This window comes from Carassius gibelio, chromosome A21, assembly GCF_023724105.1.
Source record: "Carassius gibelio isolate Cgi1373 ecotype wild population from Czech Republic chromosome A21, carGib1.2-hapl.c, whole genome shotgun sequence".
NCBI classification, from domain to species: domain Eukaryota; kingdom Metazoa; phylum Chordata; class Actinopteri; order Cypriniformes; family Cyprinidae; genus Carassius; species Carassius gibelio.
This window is the reverse complement of record NC_068391.1, coordinates 24368810-24391370: the sequence shown is the minus strand read 5'-3', so window position 1 is coordinate 24391370 and position 22561 is coordinate 24368810. Positions and strand designations below refer to the sequence as shown.

Below are 22561 nucleotides of genomic sequence, written 5' to 3'. Positions count from 1 at the left end.
CCAAACTGAAACAAGCTTATGCCTTATGAAGTACAATGTTTTCTGCAATGCTGTAAGACAGTTTTTAATGTGTTAGAAGTTATATGCACAAAAACTTATGTTAGGACTTCAATGATCAAGATTGTCAGTTTACAGCTTTCTGAGTCCAGTAATGCTGAAATAGTGTTCTGTTCAAATGAAGTGAAATCAAGCCCAAATCTGCTCAAAAGCTTTTCTCTCTATTAGAGAAAGCTGTTTCATTCAGTATTCAGTGCAAATCTTGCCAAACTGTGTGGTGTATTTTGCCGGTTCTCCCAAGGATCAAACTCAGTCAGGGATTTTTCTCTCAGAAGAAAAGACTTTATTTTAAGCAAAACAAAGTCGAGAGCTTGTTGCAAGAAGTTCTGTCGAAATGCTAGGTTGCATGTCATTATATACCCTTTACAGGGCGTTTCCAAATAGTCAAACTTTTCCTTAGGCTTGCAATTTTGATCCCTCCCTAGGGAGACGCTATGGTAAAGAGAAGAGACCCATTGCATGTTTTTCCAGATGTTTCCTGAGACTTGCTATGGTAAAGAAAATTGGTGGTCAGGATGTTTTTTTTGCAGACATAGGCACATTCCTTTCACACAAAGGCTATATGATTCTAATGGAATAAAACATGTATGTATATATATGACTAGATTCATCTTGATCATACTTGATTGAGCAAAATCCCACCAATAAAAATCTTCCACATATTCTCCCCTTTGAGACTTAATAAGTCTCACATTTGATTATTCTTATCCAGAGTGCTACTCCATAATCCAGTCATATTAGTTACACTACCTAGTGACTAAATAAGTCACATTGTATTATCTCCAGTGACTAGATTATGAAATTCCACTCTGAGGGATTACTGGACCAAACATCTCTCTCCTAATTTGACATGGAGTGAGTAAAAGATCCAGTCTCCCTAACCCCTCTTTAATAGTAGACATTGTTAAAAGCATGGATGTGCAAATGGTTCAGCATTTGCCTGGTTATCACAGTTTTGTATAAAAGGCGTAAAAATACATACACATACAAATACAAATCACATCACACATTGCATATCACAAGATTATAAGAGTTGAACTTCAGCTTAGATACCTTATGTATCAATTTCCCATTATCTTGACATCTTTGAATTTAATTTGCTTAACTGTGGCTTTGACTAGTGACCTCAATATAGGAAGTATACAGTAAAATAGTAAATATCCTGTCATTAATGCCATTCCTAAAAACTTTCCCTATTTAATTATAAACTATGCTCCACATGCTCCTAACTGTAAATCAAACCAGTCTTACATTTTATTATCTTTTCCAACATTTTCTTTATCTATCATTCTTAGCCTGTTCAATTTGATCAGTTCTTCATTAAATGCTCCCTTCTATAAATACAGCATTTTCCCCTAACATAACACATACTTTTCCTTCTTCAATTCACAAATCTTGAGCTTTTCTATTTTGCTCCTTTCATTCTATTTGTTGCATCCAATTGCTCTATTTTCCCTTCAAATCTTCCTACATCCATATTTCCCTTCTCATAACCTTCAAATTCTTCATCTACCATTACTTAAAATTCTCTTTCCACCTTTTCTTTTCTATTTGTTGGCTCATATCTGCACCCAAGTATTTTTATCTCAGTAGCAGTCCCATCACTCTCTCATTCCGTCTTCACCAGGGAGACTCTTTGCGAGTCGTTGCAATGGTCTTTCCCTCGTTGGCAAGGGTGGGTCGTTACTAGCACGCCCTTCATCCCTCACTTCATGCTGTGTGGAGTTGTTGAAGCTGGTTGGCGTATTTTAAGGTTAGAGATGTGAACTCAGGTGTCACTCTGTAACTGTTTTGCTGATTCATGCAAGGCTCTCTTGAGATCATTACTGCACCCTCACTGGTTCTCTTTGATGGGGCGAAGCATTCCTTGGTCTTACTGGAACTGCTGTCACCTGTAAATGGAAAACTTAAGAATTTTTGTTAGTGTTATCAAGCATGCTAATTTGTTCATCTTGCCAGTCGTCCTTCTTGGTGTGACCTGTGGAAATGTAATGTGGGTTGAGGGCTGTCTTGGCCCCTTTTTGAGTTTTCACAATTTCAGTGCTGTCTTTACTATTTATTTATTTTTTTTTCCTTTCAATTTTATTCTCAACCATTTGCTTATTCAGTTATCTCTTTGTTTTGTAAACTGAGTTCCACTATATTACTGGATAATTTATCTAGGCCTATGTTGCTCAGTAGCATAGGCCTTTTGACTTGGAAAACACTCAACCCACTGCATTTATTTTAACAGTCAGAAAGATAATATTTCATCCTTTTGACACAATCAGCTCCATCATGATATGCTGAAAAGGAAGTTAGATGTGGGGTGGACAGAGCAAGCGTGCTTTGCTCTGCCTTCCCATGTTATACGCTGCGCATGTGTGGCACTGTTTTTCTTTCTGACACAACAAAGACCTAGGTACTGACCAGGAAACTTAACCAAATACATCCATGGTCATTATTTTTCTGGGCATAAATTTGCCCTGTGGGCCCACATTCAAATTTGTATACAGCTGTTTGGGCAAATTGATTGAATTGCCTCAGTGTCTTGTCAGACACTCTCTTTCATGCCATACAACACCATCATTCATACTTTTTCACACACTTTCACTCCCCCTTTTTTTTTTTTTTTTTTTTTTTTTTTTTTTTTTTTTTGCCAAAAACTTTTCTTTTCTTTCTTTCCTTCCTTTTTCCAAAATCTCCTAGATTAATTTGTTTAGAATATTAGGCCTAGACATTGAGCATTTGAGAGAGCCAATTATCATTTCTCAAATGTCATGTGTTTGTCTAATTTAAAGTTTAGTCAAATACTTTTTTGTTATTGCTCATGAGCGACTCTGAGAAGAGGATTGGAGATCTCTGCATATCTTGGATCCATGACCATCAACATTTCCATCTGGTTATCCCCAGTGATGACAGTATATGTGATAACATGATTTTGGATCTCTGGAATAATTTTTTATTCAATATTATTTTATTCAGTTTTACCTTAGAAAATTACCTTAAAACAAAATGGAGTGACCAATATTTCTATTTTTTCAACCATATATATTTTTCCTATTGTTCATCAAGATACCCTTTTTTATTTATTTATTTATTCTCTTCGTTCCCAAAGAGCTCAGCATTGTTGTGAAGTATTCAGTTGTGCATTTTCCCTTAGTTGTTTAATGAAACAGCCTTACTATGCCAAATCCAGCTCCATGTTTATCTGATTGGTGAGTCAAGTACTCACTTCTGTCTGTCAAAATTATTTTTTCTTTAAGACATGAGGCTGGACTGGTACCTATTGAAAAGCAGATTGAGAAAGTTAGTTAAAACACAGAATTTAAGGAAGTGCTGTGAGACCAGTGAATAATCAAGATTAAAACATAGTAAATAAAATAATGAAATAAAATAATTAACATTTGAAGCAGTCTCTATAGTGTTCATTGAATATGCAGGACCTGTGCACTGAAGGGATGGAAGTCCTTCTGGTCAGATCATCAGCCTGGGCTGTTGTACTGGGTCGTCAGTCTGTGATGGCACTCAAAGACCTGATGTTGTGGCGTACGGTCTCCGTTGTTTTTCTGCTTCTTCTCAGTCTAGCTTCTGGTTGCTTTCTGTCAGAGTTTTGCATTTCATAATGTTCTTTTCAACCTCAGGAAAAGTCTCAAGTGAAAGATTCACCTTTTCCTGCTTTGATTCAGTCTTCTCCTTGCTGAAGTGTGTTCTTCTCTTTCAGGAGGCGAGGGGAACATCCATCAGCCCCTCCCTCTTCTTCTCTCTGCAGCTGTGTTTGCTGCTTTGCCATTCCTCGACAGACTCCAGTTCATTGCTTTCCTTTGTCAAGGCACTGTTCCAGAAATCATCTGAAAGTTTAACACTCAGAGACTGCATTAATCAAATGTACCTATGTAACTTCTGACCAAATTGTTTCTGAGCAGTCAGCTCTTTTTCTAATTTTCACTTTTCAACCTCTTCTTTCAGTGGTCCCTTAATAAAAACTAAATCATCTGGTTGAAAACAGCAGTTCTCTTATTCTTTGTTAGTTAAGCAAGTTCTTCATTGCAGGAAAATAGCAAGCATTTTTCTTCTTTGCAAAATGCAGAAATCAGCTACCTTTATTATCTAAATATACTGCAATAAAATAAAATAAACCTTTTTTTATAACAGCATGACATGCATATGGTAAAATAAGAACTTCAATCATCATTTTTCTTCTAAATTTGCATACATGATTCAGAATAATCTGGTATTTGTGAATTAATGTTTCCTAACCAACATAAAATAATTCCTATTATTGTAAATAAAATAATTAAATCTAATTCTTTAAGCAACTAGTTTCCTTCCTATTGTAAAATGCCTATAGCTTTTGAATCCAAATGTCTATTGACTTGGTCACCCAATCTTGCTTTCATTCCACATTGCACAAGTTATTTCTTTTATTTTTTACATTTACACAAGCCCAATCTCTGAAACTCTGTAATGGATTAACTTTCATACTGTCCCAGGGATAACAAGAAACAAATTTTAGATGTCTTCACGTATTAAAAAAGTTTTAAGCACGTGCATCTTTTAAATTCATATATTAATAAAAGTTGTTCAATAATAAATGCATATCTTATTTTAATTAATTTATCATTATATCTATGTTCCACCATATCTGCCATTTCTATATTAGTCCATTTCTTGGAACATTTGTATTTATTTTTCTCTAAAACAACCTTCATACAGTTGACTTTATTGTTTTAGGGCTCCTGCATTCCTTTCTCAACACCAGTCTCTGTAACCTGATCACTCCCAAGTGATGGTCCAGGAGGGGAGAGCACCTCTTGCTCCCCCCATGTAATACAACTTTACTGTGGAAACGTCCTCCTTTGTTCTCACTCCCACTACACTGGGCTCAGAAAATGTTCTCCCCTTTCACACAGACATCCTAAATGCAAAAATCTATTATAGATCTTGGTTCAAACTTTATTGATGCTATTTTCCTAAACCCATTCACACTTGCTACACTCTTTATTGAGCCAGAGTGCTTATTCTTGCATACTTTTTCCCTTTATCTAAGGGATAATCACACATTAATTGTCCTTTTATTATCAAGGCTCATAATACATTCATCCCCCTCAAGTGGATACTAGCTGCGTCCAACTCCACCCAGCCACCCTGAAGTGACGGTCCAAGAATGGTGCGCAACTTTTACCCACCCAACACGGAATTTCTTTGTTCACACATTTATTCAGTCCGGACACAGATACATTCACACAACAAAACACAGCTCTTCCTAGAGCTCGCTCTACCTAGAGCGTCCTTAAGGGCCCATCTATTCAGTCCTTCGAGAATTTCACTTATACATTCTCAAAGCGGTATCCATGGGACTTTTCCTCGCGATTCCTTAACTAATCTGCTTATCCGTTTATCACTGTCCTACCTGGCACAGCTATCCAATAAACACAGACCACAGCATGCCATGTCTTTCTGCCTACACCATATTTGTCTTAAATCGAGGTTGCCTTTCAAGGCCTTCCCATTAATAACCCAAATATGTGCATGCAGTTATTTCTTCTGGAGTAAAACCCCTTTTTCAATTTAGATATCATATTATTTTTCTAAATTTGGAAGAGCAGATTTTAAGTGTCCTTACCACTCAGAGCTGACCAGTCAACAACACACACTAATTATATAAGCAAAAATGCTTACCTTATTCTATGGTGGCCACCACTGTGTGTGTGTTGCTAATCAGTCAGCTCAAGAGCAGTCGTCCACTCTGCTCCTTTCCAGTCCCATCTGGGGTGCCAAATCTGTGGTGTATTTTGCCGGTTCTCCCAAGGATCAAACTCAGTCAGGGATTTTTCTCTCAGAAGAAAAGACTTTATTTTAAGCAAAACAAAGTCGAGAGCTTGTTGCAAGAAGTTCTGTCGAAATGCTAGGTTGCATGTCATTATATACCCTTTACAGGGCGTTTCCAAATAGTCAAACTTTTCCTTAGGCTTGCAATTTTGATCCCTCCCTAGGGAGACGCTATGGTAAAGAGAAGAGACCCATTGCATGTTTTTCCAGATGTTTCCTGAGACTTGCTATGGTAAAGAAAATTGGTGGTCAGGATGTTTTTTTTGCAGACATAGGCACATTCCTTTCACACAAAGGCTATATGATTCTAATGGAATAAAACATGTATGTATATATATGACTAGATTCATCTTGATCATACTTGATTGAGCAAAATCCCACCAATAAAAATCTTCCACAACTGAAACTTGCTTATGTCTTATGAAATAAAATGTTTTCTGCAATGCTGTAAGACAGTTTTTAATGTGTTAGAAGTTATATGCACAAAAACTAATGTTAGGACTGCAATGATCAAGATTGTCAGTTTACAGCTTTCTGAGTCCAGTAATGTTGAAATAGTGTTTCTGTTCAAATGAAGTGAAATCAAGCCCAAATCTGCTCAAAAGCTTTTCTCTCTATTAGATAAAGCTGTTTCATTCAATATTCAGTGCAAATCTTGCCAAACTGAAACAAGCTTATGCCTTATGAAGTACAATGTTTTCTGCAATGCTGTAAGACAGTTTTTAATGTGTTAGAAGTTATATGCACAAAAACTTATGTTAGGACTTCAATGATCAAGATTGTCAGTTTACAGCTTTCTGAGTCCAGTAATGCTGAAATAGTGTTTCTGTTGAAATGAAGTGAAATCAAGCCCAAATCTGCTCAAAAGCTTTTCTCTCTATTAGATAAAGCTGTTTCATTCAGTATTCAGTGCAAATCTTGCCAAACTGAAACAAGCTTATGTCTTATGAAGTACAATGTTTTCTGCAATGCTGTAAGACAGTTTTTAATGTGTTAGAAGTTATATGCACAAAAACTAATGTTAGGACTTCAATGATCAAGATTGTCAGTTTACAGCTTTCTGAGTCCAGTAATGCTGAAATAGTGTTTCTGTTCAAATGAAGTGAAATCAAGCCCAAATCTGCTCAAAAGCTTTTCTCTCTATTAGATAAAGCTGTTTCATTCAGTATTCAGTGCAAATCTTGCCAAACTGAAACAAGCTTATGTCTTATGAAGTACAATGTTTTCTGCAATGCTGTAAGACAGTTTTTAATGTGTTAGAAGTTATATGCACAAAAACTTATGTTAGGACTTCAATGATCAAGATTGTCAGTTTACAGCTTTCTGAGTCCAGTAATGCTGAAATAGTGTTTCTGTTGAAATGAAGTGAAATCAAGCCCAAATCTGCTCAAAAGCTTTTCTCTCTATTAGATAAAGCTGTTTCATTCAGTATTCAGTGCAAATCTTGCCAAACTGAAACAAGCTTATGCCTTATGAAGTACAATGTTTTCTGCAATGCTGTAAGACAGTTTTTAATGTGTTAGAAGTTATATGCACAAAAACTTATGTTAGGACTTCAATGATCAAGATTGTCAGTTTACAGCTTTCTGAGTCCAGTAATGCTGAAATAGTGTTTCTGTTCAAATGAAGTGAAATCAAGCCCAAATCTGCTCAAAAGCTTTTCTCTCTATTAGAGAAAGCTGTTTCATTCAGTATTCAGTGCAAATCTTGCCAAACTGAAACAAGCTTATGCCTTATGAAGTACAATGTTTTCTGCAATGCTGTAAGACAGTTTTTAATGTGTTAGAAGTTATATGCACAAAAACTTATGTTAGGACTTCAATGATCAAGATTGTCAGTTTACAGCTTTCTGAGTCCAGTAATGCTGAAATAGTGTTTCTGTTCAAATGAAGTGAAATCAAGCCCAAATCTGCTCAAAAGCTTTTCTCTCTATTAGAGAAAGCTGTTTCATTCAGTATTCAGTGCAAATCTTGCCAAACTGAAACTTGCTTATGTCTTATGAAATAAAATGTTTTCTGCAATGCTGTAAGACAGTTTTTAATGTGTTAGAAGTTATATGCACAAAAACTAATGTTAGGACTGCAATGATCAAGATTGTCAGTTTACAGCTTTCTGAGTCCAGTAATGTTGAAATAGTGTTTCTGTTCAAATGAAGTGAAATCAAGCCCAAATCTGCTCAAAAGCTTTTCTCTCTATTAGAGAAAGCTGTTTCATTCAATATTCAGTGCAAATCTTGCCAAACTGAAACAAGCTTATGCCTTATGAAGTACAATGTTTTCTGCAATGCTGTAAGACAGTTTTTAATGTGTTAGAAGTTATATGCACAAAAACTTATGTTAGGACTTCAATGATCAAGATTGTCAGTTTACAGCTTTCTGAGTCCAGTAATGCTGAAATAGTGTTTCTGTTGAAATGAAGTGAAATCAAGCCCAAATCTGCTCAAAAGCTTTTCTCTCTATTAGATAAAGCTGTTTCATTCAGTATTCAGTGCAAATCTTGCCAAACTGAAACAAGCTTATGTCTTATGAAGTACAATGTTTTCTGCAATGCTGTAAGACAGTTTTTAATGTGTTAGAAGTTATATGCACAAAAACTTATGTTAGGACTTCAATGATCAAGATTGTCAGTTTACAGCTTTCTGAGTCCAGTAATGCTGAAATAGTGTTTCTGTTGAAATGAAGTGAAATCAAGCCCAAATCTGCTCAAAAGCTTTTCTCTCTATTAGATAAAGCTGTTTCATTCAGTATTCAGTGCAAATCTTGCCAAACTGAAACAAGCTTATGCCTTATGAAGTACAATGTTTTCTGCAATGCTTTAAACAGTTTTTAATGTGTTAGAAGTTATATGCACAAAAACGTCCCAAGGTTACGCATGTAACCCTAGTTCCTTGAGGGAACGAGACGCTGCGTCGATATCGCTTTGGGGAACGTCCCTGACGAGACCGGCTCTGAACATCGTGTGCAAACTGTCCAATGGACGGGCGTGACGTCACGGAGCGGGGTGACGTAGCGACCAGGAAGCTATATAAGCACGTGCCGTGCAGCTGGCTTCAGCTTCGAGTAGGGAAGCAAGCGCCGGCAGGGGTGCCGGGAGTATGGCTCTGCGACGCAGCGTCTCGTTCCCTCAAGGAACTAGGGTTACATGCGTAACCTTGGGACGTTCCTTTTCGGGAACTCGAGCTGCGTCGATATCGCTTTGGGGAACGAGGTGCCCACGCTGCCAGACTACCAAATCCCTGCCTAGTGTGTATCCGAAGAGCACAGCTTAGGACGAGAGAACAGAAGAGCCCGGAGTGGCTCGCATATCAAGATCGTAGAATCTGACAAATGTAGAGGGCGTGGACCACCCCGCAGCGTTGCAGATGTCCAAGAGGGACACACCTGCTGAGAAGGCCTTGGAGGCCGCCATACCCCGAGTAGAGTGAGCCTTGGCCCCCAAAGGAGGGGGAAGACCAGAGGACTCATAGGACTCGTTGATAGCCTCGACTATCCAACGACTAAGGGTCTGCTTGGTGGCAGGAGAACCCTTGTTAGTAGGACCGTAGCATACAAGCAATTGGTCGGACTTTCTCCACAGGGCAGCTCTGTGGACGTATGCGTCGAGTGCTCGCACTGGACACATACAGTTTAGCTTCTCTTGGTCTGGCTCCCGAAAGGGAGGAGGACAGAAGGCCTGCAGTACGATAGGCTGTGGTGTAACAGAGGGAATCTTTGGAACATAACCCGCTCGAGGGTATAAAAATGCTTTGGCCATACCAGGGGCAAAGTCTAAATAAGTAGGGGCCACCGAAAGGGCCTGGAGATCTCCAACTCGTTTCAGCGAGGTGATTGCCAGTAACAGGGCAGTTTTAAGTGTCAGATGTCTATCTGAGATATCTTGTATCGGCTCGAATGGAGCTTTACAAAGAGCCTCTAGAACCACAACCAAATCCCATGGGGGAATACGGGACCGTACTGGAGGTCTCAGCCTCAATGCACCTCGGAGGAAACGTGTAACTAGGGGGTGTCTACCCACTGACTGATCATTGAAAGGGACATGGAAAGCAGCTATGGCCGCCACGTACACCTTTAAGGTGGAGTGGGATAACCCCGCAGAGAGCCTAGCTTGTAAAAACTCCAGAACTGTACCAACTGGGCAGTTAACAGGGTCAAGATGGCGATCTCTGCACCATGAAGTAAAGAATGACCACTTCAGGGCGTACAGTTTCCTCGTAGAGGGAGCTCTGGACTGGAGGAGGGTCTCAACAACCTCGGTTGAGAGACCAGCTGCTAACAGTTGTGCCCCCTCAGGGGCCACACCCACAGCTTGAACACCTCCGGGCGAGGGTGGATTATCGTGCCCTGCGCTTGTGAGAGTAGGTCTTTCCTGATCGGTATCTCCCACGGAGAGCCGTCGAGGAGCGAGACTAGATCTGAGAACCATATTCGTCCCGGCCAGAACGGGGCTACTAACAGCAGACGGACCCCGTCCTGGCGTACTCTCGCCAGAACTCCCGGGAGCAGAGCGGTAGGGGGAAAAGCGTACAGACGAAGCCTCGGCCAGGTCTGTACCATAGCGTCCAGTCCCAGAGGAGCTGGATGAACTAGAGAGAACCAGAGGGGACATTGCGATGTCTCTTGAGTCGCAAAGAGGTCCACCTGAGCTTTGCCAAACACTCTCCATATCTGCTTCACCACCTCGGGGTGAAGCATCCATTCCCCGGGCCTCGGCCCCTGCCTCGACAGTATGTCTGCTCCCACATTCAATCTCCCAGGAATATACACTGCTCTGATCGAGAGGAGTTTGCCCTGGGACCAGAGAAGGATCTGGTATGCCAGCTTGTACAAGGGGCGTGAGCGCAGACCCCCCTGGTGATTGATATAAGAGACCACTGATGTGTTGTCGGTGCGCACCAACACATGGTGACCTCTCAGGTCTGGGAGGAAATATTTTAATGCTCGATAGACTGCTAACATCTCTAGGCAATTGATGTGCCACGCCAGGTGGCGACCACTCCACAGACCGCGGGCAGGGTGGCCACTCATGACCGCACCCCAACCGGTGAGGGACGCGTCTGTCGCTAGCGTTACACGGCGACGAAGAGCTCCCAGCACCGGGCCCTGATTCAAGAACCAAGGTTTCTTCCACATGTCTAAGGCACGAAGGCATCGCCGCGTGACCTTGATAAATCGAAGTGGATTTCCCCTCGGGGAAAAGCCCTTGGACTTGAGCCACCACTGTAGGGGCCTCATGTGCAGCAGGCCAAAAGGTATCACGTTGGACGCAGCTGCCATGAGCCCTAACAATCTCTGGAATTGTTTGACAGTGAGTGACTGGCCTTCTTTGACTCTCTCGACTGAAGTGAGGATCGACTCGATCCGAGCAGGAGACATACGTGCCTGCATCGTGGTCGAATCCCACACTACGCCTAGATAGGTGGTTCTCTGAACTGGAGAAAGTACACTCTTCTTGGCATTTAGTCTCAAACCCAGCTCCCCCATGTGTGCGAGAACGACATCTCGATGTCGAATCGCCATCTGCTCTGATCGAGCTAAGATCAACCAATCGTCGATATAATTCAGAATGCGGATGCCCTGCATACGGAGGGATACCAGAGCCGCATCTACACATTTCGTGAACGTGCGGGGTGAGAGTGCAAGGCCGAAGGGAAGTACTCGATATTGATAAGCTTTGCCCCCGAAAGCGAACCTCAGATACTTCCTGTGTTGTGGAAGGATGGATATGTGGAAGTACGCGTCTTTGAGATCTATGGTGACAAACCAGTCCTCGGATCTGATTTGAGCTACAACCTGCTTGACAGTGAGCATTTTGAACTTCAGTGACATAACTGAGCGGTTCAGGAGACGTAAGTCTATGATCGGACGCAACCCCCCATCCTTCTTTGGAACTATGAAATACCGGCTGTAAAATCCGGATTCCCTGTCTAGAGGAGGGACCACCTCGATGGCCTCCTTCCTTAATAGGGTATTCACTTCTTGTTCCATAACCAGAGCCTGCTGGGGGCCGACCACAGTCGGTATAACCCCGTTGAACTTCGGTGGTGGACGACCGAACTGAATGCAATAGCCTTTTTCTATTGTACGCAGGACCCAACGAGATACATTTGGCAGTAGCTTCCACGCTGCTAAATAATCTACTAAGGGAATCAGTCTCTCGAGACTGACCTCTGGTGTAAGAGGCCCCCGAAGGGGCGGCGAGCCTCCTAGCTCCGCTGCGCTCACGGGCGGAAATAACTGGGAGTAATGCTCGCGGGAGGCCGCTGCGCCCTGAAGCTCTGGCAGGGTTAGCAGACCGACCTCCTGAGGGCACTGAGGTGAGGCGGGCACCGTATACTGAGGTGGACCGCGCTCTACCCCAGTAGGGGCTACCCTCTGGACCCTGATGTCAGGATCGTTTCGTCGAGGACTTCCGGGCCTCGATAACTGTTCTTAAATCGGGCTTTTTAGCTCTGGAAGTCCCCGACTCAGGGCGTCGCTGAGGCCCTCGGTCCCGACGTGGGGGAACACGAGCGGCGACACTCTGCTTCTGCGCTTCCCGGTATGAGGAGCCGGTATGTGGCGTGGTGATCTCCCGCCCAGATGCACCACGAGAGCGACGAGGGAGGAAACTCTGGAACGCCGCCGCCTGTTTGCGTGCCTCCTGGAACCTGTCGACGACAGTGTTGACTGTGTCGCCAAACAGGCCCGAGGCTTGAAGCGGGGCGTCCAGGAGGCAGACCCTGTCTCTTTCTTTTATCTCTGACAGGGTCAGCCACAAATGCCTCTCCGCGGCCACTAAGGCTGCCATAGACCGCCCAATCGCGCGAGCGGTCTCTTTAGTGGCGCGGAGGGAGAGATCAGCGGTCTTTCTAAGCTCTTCAATATCATCAGACTTAATCCCCTCTCCCTCATCGATATCTCCCAGCAGGTCGGCTTGATAAGCTTGAAGGACTGCCATGGTGTGAAGGCAAGCCCCAGCCTGACCTGCTGCCACATAACCTTTGCCCACAAGCGATGATGTAACTCGCAGCGGCTTAGTGGGCAATGCCGGAGCCTTTAGGGACGATGCCGAGCCGGGTGACAGATAGCCCGCGAGCGTCTGTTCAACCCGTGGCAACGTCCTATAACCCCGCTCTCCCAGCCCCATCACGTTGCCATAATATAGTGAATCGGGGCCAAAGAGGCGGGTCGAATATGGGTGTTTCCACGATCTCGATAACTCATCATGGAGATCGGGAAAAAACGGTAGACTCCGGCGTGGAGGTGGTTGCCTCGGCCGCAGAAAGCGTTCATCTAGCTTGCTTTTCTGCGGCTCAGTGTGTTTTTCTGCAGGCCATTCGATTTTTAATCTATCAACTACGCGTGTAACCACCTCCAAAAGCTCCTCATACTGGGGCGATAGGGGTGGCGAATCCCCAGCAACAGTCTCCACGTCAACCTCCTCGGAGGAAGAGAGGCGGAGAGCTGATCCCTCACCCTGGGGGGAAGAAACCGACGAGCGTGCTTCCGAACCCAGGGTTTGGGCGCCTGATCTGGCAGATGAGGAAGGAGATAAGGACTGGCCCGTCTCCATTCCCTCTGACAGATCCACCTGCGAACCCCACGAGTGCAGCAGCCGCTCTGCCTCGGCAGAAGCGGGGCCAGCACCGCGAGGAACGCTGGTGAAGGCTCCCTCCTCGAAGAGAGCCCTCCGGGATCGAAGCGCCCGCATTGGCAATCGCTCGCAATGCGGACAGTCGGCCCCCTCGAGAGCCGACTCAGCGTGCTTCGATCCCAGGCAAGCCACGCACAGATTGTGTGTATCCCCGCTCGTGATGTAGCGAGGGCAGGGAGGAACACACAATCTGTAACGCGGCTTGGAATCGCCCTTTAAATACTTGGTCTTTTGCTTTGCTTTTGGCATTATTGAGCTGTATTAGCGATCTTTTAATGGCTAAGGAGACAGCCTTTTTAACATGCACACACAGAGCGCTTGCTGACAGAGCGAAGCTGAAGCCAGCTGCACGGCACGTGCTTATATAGCTTCCTGGTCGCTACGTCACCCCGCTCCGTGACGTCACGCCCGTCCATTGGACAGTTTGCACACGATGTTCAGAGCCGGTCTCGTCAGGGACGTTCCCCAAAGCGATATCGACGCAGCTCGAGTTCCCGAAAAGGAACTTATGTTAGGACTTCAATGATCAAGATTGTCAGTTTACAGCTTTCTGAGTCCAGTAATGCTGAAATAGTGTTTCTGTTCAAATGAAGTGAAATCAAGCCCAAATCTGCTCAAAAGCTTTTCTCTCTATTAGAGAAAGCTGTTTCATTCAGTATTCAGTGCAAATCTTGCCAAACTGAAACAAGCTTATGCCTTATGAAGTACAATGTTTTCTGCAATGCTGTAAGACAGTTTTTAATGTGTTAGAAGTTATATGCACAAAAACTTATGTTAGGACTTCAATGATCAAGATTGTCAGTTTACAGCTTTCTGAGTCCAGTAATGCTGAAATAGTGTTTCTGTTCAAATGAAGTGAAATCAAGCCCAAATCTGCTCAAAAGCTTTTCTCTCTATTAGAGAAAGCTGTTTCATTCAGTATTCAGTGCAAATCTTGCCAAACTGAAACTTGCTTATGTCTTATGAAATAAAATGTTTTCTGCAATGCTGTAAGACAGTTTTTAATGTGTTAGAAGTTATATACACAAAAACTAATGTTAGGACTGCAATGATCAAGATTGTCAGTTTACAGCTTTCTGAGTCCAGTAATGCTGAAATAGTGTTTCTGTTCAAATGAAGTGAAATCAAGCCCAAATCTGCTCAAAAGCTTTTCTCTCTATTAGAGAAAGCTGTTTCATTCAGTATTCAGTGCAAATCTTGCCAAACTGAAACAAACTTATGTCTTATGAAGTACAATGTTTTCTGCAATGCTGTAAGACAGTTTTTAATGTGTTAGAAGTTATATGCACAAAAACTTATGTTAGGACTTCAATGATCAAGATTGTCAGTTTACAGCTTTCTCAGTCCAGTAATGCTGAAATAGTGTTTCTGTTGAAATGAAGTGAAATCAAGCCCAAATCTGCTCAAAAGCTTTTCTCTCTATTAGATAAAGCTGTTTCATTCAGTATTCAGTGCAAATCTTGCCAAACTGAAACAAGCTTATGTCTTATGAAGTACAATGTTTTCTGCAATGCTGTAAGACAGTTTTTAATGTGTTAGAAGTTATATGCACAAAAACTTATGTTAGGACTTCAATGATCAAGATTGTCAGTTTACAGCTTTCTGAGTCCAGTAATGCTGAAATAGTGTTTCTGTTGAAATGAAGTGAAATCAAGCCCAAATCTGCTCAAAAACTTTTCTCTCTATTAGATAAAGCTGTTTCATTCAGTATTCAGTGCAAATCTTGCCAAACTGAAACAAGCTTATGCCTTATGAAGTACAATGTTTTCTGCAATGCTGTAAGACAGTTTTTAATGTGTTAGAAGTTATATGCACAAAAACTTATGTTAGGACTTCAATGATCAAGATTGTCAGTTTACAGCTTTCTGAGTCCAGTAATGCTGAAATAGTGTTTCTGTTGAAATGAAGTGAAATCAAGCCCAAATCTGCTCAAAAGCTTTTCTCTCTATTAGAGAAAGCTGTTTCATTCAGTATTCAGTGCAAATCTTGCCAAACTGAAACAAGCTTATGCCTTATGAAGTACAATGTTTTCTGCAATGCTGTAAGACAGTTTTTAATGTGTTAGAAGTTATATGCACAAAAACTTATGTTAGGACTTCAATGATCAAGATTGTCAGTTTACAGCTTTCTGAGTCCAGTAATGCTGAAATAGTGTTTCTGTTGAAATGAAGTGAAATCAAGCCCAAATCTGCTCAAAAGCTTTTCTCTCTATTAGAGAAAGCTGTTTCATTCAGTATTCAGTGCAAATCTTGCCAAACTGAAACAAGCTTATGCCTTATGAAGTACAATGTTTTCTGCAATGCTGTAAGACAGTTTTTAATGTGTTAGAAGTTATATGCACAAAAACTTATGTTAGGACTTCAATGATCAAGATTGTCAGTTTACAGCTTTCTGAGTCCAGTAATGCTGAAATAGTGTTTCTGTTGAAATGAAGTGAAATCAAGCCCAAATCTGCTCAAAAGCTTTTCTCTCTATTAGATAAAGCTGTTTCATTCAGTATTCAGTGCAAATCTTGCCAAACTGAAACAAGCTTATGTCTTATGAAGTACAATGTTTTCTGCAATGCTGTAAGACAGTTTTTAATGTGTTAGAAGTTATATGCACAAAAACTTATGTTAGGACTTCAATGATCAAGATTGTCAGTTTACAGCTTTCTCAGTCCAGTAATGCTGAAATAGTGTTTCTGTTGAAATGAAGTGAAATCAAGCCCAAATCTGCTCAAAAGCTTTTCTCTCTATTAGATAAAGCTGTTTCATTCAGTATTCAGTGCAAATCTTGCCAAACTGAAACAAGCTTATGTCTTATGAAGTACAATGTTTTCTGCAATGCTGTAAGACAGTTTTTAATGTGTTAGAAGTTATATGCACAAAAACTTATGTTAGGACTTCAATGATCAAGATTGTCAGTTTACAGCTTTCTGAGTCCAGTAATGCTGAAATAGTGTTTCTGTTGAAATGAAGTGAAATCAAGCCCAAATCTGCTCAAAAGCTTTTCTCTCTATTAGATAAAGCTGTTTCATTCAGTATTCAGTGCAAATCTTGCCAAACTGAAACAAGCTTATGCCTTATGAAGTACAATGTTTTCTGCAATGCTGTAAGACAGTTTTTAATGTGTTAGAAGTTATATGCACAAAAACTTATGTTAGGACTTCAATGATCAAGATTGTCAGTTTACAGCTTTCTGAGTCCAGTAATGCTGAAATAGTGTTTCTGTTCAAATGAAGTGAAATCAAGCCCAAATCTGCTCAAAAGCTTTTCTCTCTATTAGAGAAAGCTGTTTCATTCAGTATTCAGTGCAAATCTTGCCAAACTGAAACAAGCTTATGCCTTATGAAGTACAATGTTTTCTGCAATGCTTTAAACAGTTTTTAATGTGTTAGAAGTTATATGCACAAAAACTTATGTTAGGACTTCAATGATCAAGATTGTCAGTTTACAGCTTTCTGAGTCCAGTAATGCTGAAATAGTGTTTCTGTTCAAATGAAGTGAAATCAAGCCCAAATCTGCTCAAAAGCTTTTCTCTCTATTAGAGAAAGCTGTTTCATTCAGTATTCAGTGCAAATCTTGCCAAACTGAAACAAGCTTATGCCTTATGAAGTACAATGTTTTCTGCAATGCTGTAAGACAGTTTTTAATGTGTTAGAAGTTATATGCACAAAAACTTATGTTAGGACTTCAATGATCAAGATTGTCAGTTTACAGCTTTCTGAGTCCAGTAATGCTGAAATAGTGTTTCTGTTCAAATGAAGTGAAATCAAGCCCAAATCTGCTCAAAAGCTTTTCTCTCTATTAGAGAAAGCTGTTTCATTCAGTATTCAGTGCAAATCTTGCCAAACTGAAACTTGCTTATGTCTTATGAAATAAAATGTTTTCTGCAATGCTGTAAGACAGTTTTTAATGTGTTAGAAGTTATATACACATAAACTAATGTTAGGACTGCAATGATCAAGATTGTCAGTTTACAGCTTTCTGAGTCCAGTAATGCTGAAATAGTGTTTCTGTTCAAATGAAGTGAAATCAAGCCCAAATCTGCTCAAAAGCTTTTCTCTCTATTAGAGAAAGCTGTTTCATTCAGTATTCAGTGCAAATCTTGCCAAACTGAAACAAACTTATGTCTTATGAAGTACAATGTTTTCTGCAATGCTGTAAGACAGTTTTTAATGTGTTAGAAGTTATATGCACAAAAACTTATGTTAGGACTTCAATGATCAAGATTGTCAGTTTACAGCTTTCTCAGTCCAGTAATGCTGAAATAGTGTTTCTGTTGAAATGAAGTGAAATCAAGCCCAAATCTGCTCAAAAGCTTTTCTCTCTATTAGATAAAGCTGTTTCATTCAGTATTCAGTGCAAATCTTGCCAAACTGAAACAAGCTTATGTCTTATGAAGTACAATGTTTTCTGCAATGCTGTAAGACAGTTTTTAATGTGTTAGAAGTTATATGCACAAAAACTTATGTTAGGACTTCAATGATCAAGATTGTCAGTTTACAGCTTTCTGAGTCCAGTAATGCTGAAATAGTGTTTCTGTTGAAATGAAGTGAAATCAAGCCCAAATCTGCTCAAAAACTTTTCTCTCTATTAGATAAAGCTGTTTCATTCAGTATTCAGTGCAAATCTTGCCAAACTGAAACAAGCTTATGCCTTATGAAGTACAATGTTTTCTGCAATGCTGTAAGACAGTTTTTAATGTGTTAGAAGTTATATGCACAAAAACTTATGTTAGGACTTCAATGATCAAGATTGTCAGTTTACAGCTTTCTGAGTCCAGTAATGCTGAAATAGTGTTTCTGTTGAAATGAAGTGAAATCAAGCCCAAATCTGCTCAAAAGCTTTTCTCTCTATTAGAGAAAGCTGTTTCATTCAGTATTCAGTGCAAATCTTGCCAAACTGAAACAAGCTTATGCCTTATGAAGTACAATGTTTTCTGCAATGCTGTAAGACAGTTTTTAATGTGTTAGAAGTTATATGCACAAAAACTTATGTTAGGACTTCAATGATCAAGATTGTCAGTTTACAGCTTTCTGAGTCCAGTAATGCTGAAATAGTGTTTCTGTTGAAATGAAGTGAAATCAAGCCCAAATCTGCTCAAAAGCTTTTCTCTCTATTAGAGAAAGCTGTTTCATTCAGTATTCAGTGCAAATCTTGCCAAACTGAAACAAGCTTATGCCTTATGAAGTACAATGTTTTCTGCAATGCTGTAAGACAGTTTTTAATGTGTTAGAAGTTATATGCACAAAAACTTATGTTAGGACTTCAATGATCAAGATTGTCAGTTTACAGCTTTCTGAGTCCAGTAATGCTGAAATAGTGTTTCTGTTGAAATGAAGTGAAATCAAGCCCAAATCTGCTCAAAAGCTTTTCTCTCTATTAGATAAAGCTGTTTCATTCAGTATTCAGTGCAAATCTTGCCAAACTGAAACAAGCTTATGTCTTATGAAGTACAATGTTTTCTGCAATGCTGTAAGACAGTTTTTAATGTGTTAGAAGTTATATGCACAAAAACTTATGTTAGGACTTCAATGATCAAGATTGTCAGTTTACAGCTTTCTCAGTCCAGTAATGCTGAAATAGTGTTTCTGTTGAAATGAAGTGAAATCAAGCCCAAATCTGCTCAAAAGCTTTTCTCTCTATTAGATAAAGCTGTTTCATTCAGTATTCAGTGCAAATCTTGCCAAACTGAAACAAGCTTATGTCTTATGAAGTACAATGTTTTCTGCAATGCTGTAAGACAGTTTTTAATGTGTTAGAAGTTATATGCACAAAAACTTATGTTAGGACTTCAATGATCAAGATTGTCAGTTTACAGCTTTCTGAGTCCAGTAATGCTGAAATAGTGTTTCTGTTGAAATGAAGTGAAATCAAGCCCAAATCTGCTCAAAAGCTTTTCTCTCTATTAGATAAAGCTGTTTCATTCAGTATTCAGTGCAAATCTTGCCAAACTGAAACAAGCTTATGCCTTATGAAGTACAATGTTTTCTGCAATGCTGTAAGACAGTTTTTAATGTGTTAGAAGTTATATGCACAAAAACTTATGTTAGGACTTCAATGATCAAGATTGTCAGTTTACAGCTTTCTGAGTCCAGTAATGCTGAAATAGTGTTTCTGTTCAAATGAAGTGAAATCAAGCCCAAATCTGCTCAAAAGCTTTTCTCTCTATTAAAGAAAGCTGTTTCATTCAGTATTCAGTGCAAATCTTGCCAAACTGAAACAAGCTTATGCCTTATGAAGTACAATGTTTTCTGCAATGCTGTAAGACAGTTTTTAATGTGTTAGAAGTTATATGCACAAAAACTTATGTTAGGACTTCAATGATCAAGATTGTCAGTTTACAGCTTTCTGAGTCCAGTAATGCTGAAATAGTGTTTCTGTTCAAATGAAGTGAAATCAAGCCCAAATCTGCTCAAAAGCTTTTCTCTCTATTAGAGAAAGCTGTTTCATTCAGTATTCAGTGCAAATCTTGCCAAACTGAAACAAGCTTATGCCTTATGAAGTACAATGTTTTCTGCAATGCTGTAAGACAGTTTTTAATGTGTTAGAAGTTATATGCACAAAAACTTATGTTAGGACTTCAATGATCAAGATTGTCAGTTTACAGCTTTCTGAGTCCAGTAATGCTGAAATAGTGTTTCTGTTGAAATGAAGTGAAATCAAGCCCAAATCTGCTCAAAAGCTTTTCTCTCTATTAGATAAAGCTGTTTCATTCAGTATTCAGTGCAAATCTTGCCAAACTGAAACAAGCTTATGTCTTATGAAGTACAATGTTTTCTGCAATGCTGTAAGACAGTTTTTAATGTGTTAGAAGTTATATGCACAAAAACTTATGTTAGGACTTCAATGATCAAGATTGTCAGTTTACAGCTTTCTGAGTCCAGTAATGTTGAAATAGTGTTTCTGTTCAAATGAAGTGAAATCAAGCCCAAATCTGCTCAAAAGCTTTTCTCTCTATTAGAGAAAGCTGTTTCATTCAATATTCAGTGCAAATCTTGCCAAACTGAAACAAGCTTATGCCTTATGAAGTACAATGTTTTCTGCAATGCTGTAAGACAGTTTTTAATGTGTTAGAAGTTATATGCACAAAAACTTATGTTAGGACTTCAATGATCAAGATTGTCAGTTTACAGCTTTCTGAGTCCAGTAATGCTGAAATAGTGTTTCTGTTGAAATGAAGTGAAATCAAGCCCAAATCTGCTCAAAAGCTTTTCTCTCTATTAGATAAAGCTGTTTCATTCAGTATTCAGTGCAAATCTTGCCAAACTGAAACAAGCTTATGTCTTATGAAGTACAATGTTTTCTGCAATGCTGTAAGACAGTTTTTAATGTGTTAGAAGTTATATGCACAAAAACTTATGTTAGGACTTCAATGATCAAGATTGTCAGTTTACAGCTTTCTGAGTCCAGTAATGCTGAAATAGTGTTTCTGTTGAAATGAAGTGAAATCAAGCCCAAATCTGCTCAAAGGCTTTTCTCTCTATTAGATAAAGCTGTTTCATTCAGTATTCAGTGCAAATCTTGCCAAACTGAAACAAGCTTATGCCTTATGAAGTACAATGTTTTCTGCAATGCTGTAAGACAGTTTTTAATGTGTTAGAAGTTATATGCACAAAAACTTATGTTAGGACTTCAATGATCAAGATTGTCAGTTTACAGCTTTCTGAGTCCAGTAATGCTGAAATAGTGTTCTGTTCAAATGAAGTGAAATCAAGCCCAAATCTGCTCAAAAGCTTTTCTCTCTATTAGAGAAAGCTGTTTCATTCAGTATTCAGTGCAAATCTTGCCAAACTGAAACTTGCTTATGTCTTATGAAATAAAATGTTTTCTGCAATGCTGTAAGACAGTTTTTAATGTGTTAGAAGTTATATGCACAAAAACTAATGTTAGGACTGCAATGATCAAGATTGTCAGTTTACAGCTTTCTGAGTCCAGTAATGTTGAAATAGTGTTTCTGTTCAAATGAAGTGAAATCAAGCCCAAATCTGCTCAAAAGCTTTTCTCTCTATTAGATAAAGCTGTTTCATTCAATATTCAGTGCAAATCTTGCCAAACTGAAACAAGCTTATGCCTTATGAAGTACAATGTTTTCTGCAATGCTGTAAGACAGTTTTTAATGTGTTAGAAGTTATATGCACAAAAACTTATGTTAGGACTTCAATGATCAAGATTGTCAGTTTACAGCTTTCTGAGTCCAGTAATGCTGAAATAGTGTTTCTGTTGAAATGAAGTGAAATCAAGCCCAAATCTGCTCAAAAGCTTTTCTCTCTATTAGATAAAGCTGTTTCATTCAGTATTCAGTGCAAATCTTGCCAAACTGAAACAAGCTTATGTCTTATGAAGTACAATGTTTTCTGCAATGCTGTAAGACAGTTTTTAATGTGTTAGAAGTTATATGCACAAAAACTAATGTTAGGACTTCAATGATCAAGATTGTCAGTTTACAGCTTTCTGAGTCCAGTAATGCTGAAATAGTGTTTCTGTTCAAATGAAGTGAAATCAAGCCCAAATCTGCTCAAAAGCTTTTCTCTCTATTAGATAAAGCTGTTTCATTCAGTATTCAGTGCAAATCTTGCCAAACTGAAACAAGCTTATGTCTTATGAAGTACAATGTTTTCTGCAATGCTGTAAGACAGTTTTTAATGTGTTAGAAGTTATATGCACAAAAACTTATGTTAGGACTTCAATGATCAAGATTGTCAGTTTACAGCTTTCTGAGTCCAGTAATGCTGAAATAGTGTTTCTGTTGAAATGAAGTGAAATCAAGCCCAAATCTGCTCAAAAGCTTTTCTCTCTATTAGATAAAGCTGTTTCATTCAGTATTCAGTGCAAATCTTGCCAAACTGAAACAAGCTTATGCCTTATGAAGTACAATGTTTTCTGCAATGCTGTAAGACAGTTTTTAATGTGTTAGAAGTTATATGCACAAAAACTTATGTTAGGACTTCAATGATCAAGATTGTCAGTTTACAGCTTTCTGAGTCCAGTAATGCTGAAATAGTGTTTCTGTTCAAATGAAGTGAAATCAAGCCCAAATCTGCTCAAAAGCTTTTCTCTCTATTAGAGAAAGCTGT

At 39.6% G+C, this 22561-nt stretch overlaps 1 long non-coding RNA gene across 1 annotated transcript; it reads right to left on the bottom strand.

The window, feature by feature from the left end:
• Positions 1–317: 317 nt before the first annotated feature.
• Positions 318–6253, bottom strand: LOC127941393 (uncharacterized). Its single transcript, XR_008149007.1, has 2 exons — positions 3483–6253; positions 318–3322 (listed from the first exon to the last, which is right to left on the bottom strand). It is a non-coding gene; the product is annotated as an uncharacterized LOC127941393 (long non-coding RNA).
• Between the last annotated feature and the right edge of the window lie 16308 nt (positions 6254–22561).